At 41.9% G+C, this 3,443-nt stretch overlaps 1 long non-coding RNA gene across 1 annotated transcript; it reads left to right on the top strand.

Annotated features, from left to right (window-relative positions):
- Positions 1-1,446: 1,446 nt before the first annotated feature.
- Positions 1,447-3,242, top strand: LOC311095604. Its single transcript, XR_014608873.1, has 3 exons — positions 1,447-1,888; positions 2,309-2,369; positions 2,778-3,242. It is a non-coding gene; the product is annotated as an uncharacterized lncRNA (long non-coding RNA).
- Positions 3,243-3,443: the final 201 nt, after the last annotated feature.

The raw sequence follows: 3,443 nt of genomic DNA, 5'->3' as shown, positions 1-3,443 counted from the left end.
GTACTAAAAGGTTTGTTTGGGAACCCAAATTTGAACATGAACTGGAAGTGTTAAATTCTTTATGATTCCTATCCCTCGTATTGTCTTTGTGTCTTGTATTTCTGCATGAGTTTCTAGAGCAAATTCGATTTTTGCCTTTATATTTAATGTCATTCATGCAGTTGAATAATTCAGGCAGGTTGTGTGTGATCGTTGACACAGTGACACTCATGACATCATATACTTGACGGCACATTCACTCTGGTCTCAAGGGCACCACATGTACACCTCGCTCCTGCCTTCCACATGAACAAGTGCATGAGTCCCAGTACCAGTGATATGTTGTAGCATTATCCGTATCCCACCGGAGTATGGTGGAATTCTCACCTCATATTTACGTCGCTTACCGCCAACAAGCTTGACTTGGCCCCTTTTGGCGTCAACAAACCTACTCAACGCCCATCCGCGTCCATTCCCCCCTTCCCCGTGACACTTTCGAGAGGTTTACACCAGTATTGTGATTCACTGACTCGAACTCTCTACCCCCTCTGAACAACTTTGGAGTACAGAGAGTGCGGTGGACTGTGAATAGTGGGAGAAGACAGCTCCCGGTGAGTCGTCTGTTATCGTCTCTTTGTCCTGGAATAGTCAGACAAGATGAGTCACTCCCTGACATTGCACACCTCTCAATGAATTCCCTCACACTGCGCTCTATGGCCAATGTTCTCACTGAGACTGCTGGCTGTTCATGCCTCTGTGTTTGGCCCGTTGAGTCAACGCCAGTATGATCTAGGAGAATAGACACGTGTGGCAGGCAGCTCTTTTCAGTCCAGAAATGTACCCAGTTGGTTGCTGGTGAATTATTTACATTAGCCAAGCAGAACATGGTGACCTAGAAGCTGGTGTAAGAGGCGGTAATTAAAATACTTGTTAGAAGTGTCTTGCATGGGGGAGGGCGAGGGGGTTGGAGGATAAAAGTGTGAGAGATGAACACCAATCTGATGTTTTCCTGTTTTATTTTAGCTTTGGACAGAACCTCACCATAAAGTTTAATATTTCATCACCTCCCCCCCCCTACTGTAGTCTCTTCTATGTCATTTCTCCAACTTGTTTTTGCTCACTTGCCAAGCTCACACTCAGATGTGGCAGGATAGCTGTGAATTCAGGTTCCTCACTATGAATGTCCAATCTGCCTCCTGCTATCCAAGGATCTGTCAGAGGAACGCAGTGTGAAGGTTGAGCTCTCTGGCACGGCAAGGTCAGTAAACTTTTACAATACTGTAAAGCATGAAAGTGGTATGAAATTGATAAACCGGATGACAGCCTTCAGTCTAAACTTGACATGCACCACTCCCTCTCTTTGTTTTCTTATAAATGATGCAATCAACCCTCGCTGCTTGGCTTTCACACCAGGAGACTGAAAGTGGTCAAATTGTCATCAGGTTCGAGGGGGGAAAAACAATTTATAAAAAGGCGAGTGCTGTTTAATACGTAAAGGACCTTTTGCTTTATATGGTAATGAATTTCAAATGTCTCCCTCACTTCAGGAGCAAGAGGCTGCGGTGAGGGCCTTACAGCTGTTTCGTGGAGATAATTGATTTTGGAATAGGCCGACAAGAGCGCGGGCAGGCGGGGTTGACGCTGCTCTACAGCGGGGTCCGAGCCAATTTCCGCAGGCCTCGTCCCTTTAATTACAACAGTGCTGGAGCGCAGGACATGGCAGCACTCTTCCTTGGGCAAATTAAACCCCCTCACCAGTCTTGGCTCTGCCCTCCCCCCGCCACACAGAGGCCTTATGAATGTTTCATGACTCTGCTTCTTTCTCCCGGCCTATCACTATGGCTGCCGGCAGCACTCCCGGTGCAGCTTCCTGTGACCTCCATGAGTGGCAAGGAAAGAGTTGTCATTGGTAAAGCTGAAGAAACAGACACAACAGAGTACCCCAAGTATTAATTTTAAATGCCCTGACCATCACAAATCAGCCTCGAAGAGAGGAAGAGGCAATCTCACATATTGAAATAGTCCAAAACACTTCTGAAATATACTAATAATCCTCCTTTTTATTCAAATTCCTTCTGTGTGATTAAGAAAATGGTCAATTTTCTTCTTTAGAATTGATTTAGATTGCAGCCCTGTTCTCTGAGGCTAGACAAGCACTTATGTTTGTTAACAATGTCTGTACAAGCATATTGCAGGTCTTGGGCTGATGCATATTGTTTTTGACTTGCAATGTTTATTTTTAACCTTTTCTCACAGATCTGTTGCTCACAGATTATTCATTATAAAAAGTGATGTGTTCTTTTGATTTGACTTTGATTTGACTTTTCAGGAGTTGATCTTCTGTGATCAACAGTGTTCAGCTGTGTATCGTGTCACATCCCCATGCCAAGGTATGTTACAACCCAATTTAGGACAAGTACCAGGTGTTTTCAAACTGGGGGCCACTAAGGTGTCTGCAAAACAAACATTTAGAGAGTTTTATGTCGTTTCTGTGGTCTCAGTTTATATTAGGTGTCTTTAACTACTATGTACTTAATTTAAAAAAAAAGAATAATAATAATAATTGTTAGGTACAATGTTGTGATGTGGCACAAATGTGCCAAACTTAAAGAACCACACTAAACAGTTTTGTGAGATCTTTATTTTGTGTTTATTTTACTTTAGTGGCAGTCACATGAAAGGTGCACATTCCATGGTGACTGTTATCAAAGTGGAACATACAAGGTGAAGTTAAACAAACAATGTTTTAATATTAATGTGCATGTCTCTTTGTCTTTCCGGTTCCTGGAAATGCCTAGTAGGCCGCGAACAGGAAACCGATTATATGTCATCCTGAAGGGGAGGAGTTGGTCTATTAAGAGTATTTAGACCCAAAGCTCATGAATGTTTATGTGTTTGTATTGTTTTCTAAGTGGTAATGTAACTGGTAAAGATAGACATTATCAATGTATAGTTGGTAAGGTTGCCAATACTTTGTGAACTATGAAATGTATAGTTAATTACTGATTACTAAAATTAAACATAAAAGAACAGATGAAATGTTTGGGGGAAAAAAAGGTGTTTGGTATCAGTAGCCAACTGTGTAACTTATTTTTCCCTTGAGTTTGTTTTGTTTGTTCTTTTGTGTTGTACCTTGAACAAATTCCTTTTGTTAGTATGTTTTCCTGCAGAATTTCTGAGTTAAACTTGGACTTGCAATGGACATTTTGCTTTGGACTGTGTTGCACCTTTTTGGAATTTGTGGCATCCTGAATAAACAAGAATTTTCCATGGACATTTCTGAAGTTTTTCCAGGTTTTTTTTGCTGCTTGTTTAGCCAACGCACTGACCATCCTACAACACATGTACTTATTGTGTTTATGTTGTATTGCAAAACAATTGTGCTGCTATTGAGGTGGGATACGGGTAAGGTTAGGGACAGGTGTGGTAGTCATGGCTTGGCTTCGCGAACGAAGATTCAGAAA

Source organism: Abramis brama (assembly GCF_963993115.1).
Source record: "Abramis brama genome assembly, chromosome: 14".
NCBI lineage: Eukaryota > Metazoa > Chordata > Actinopteri > Cypriniformes > Leuciscidae > Abramis > Abramis brama.
The sequence above is the reverse complement of the archived record's forward strand: the minus strand, read 5'-3'. Positions and strand labels throughout refer to the sequence as shown.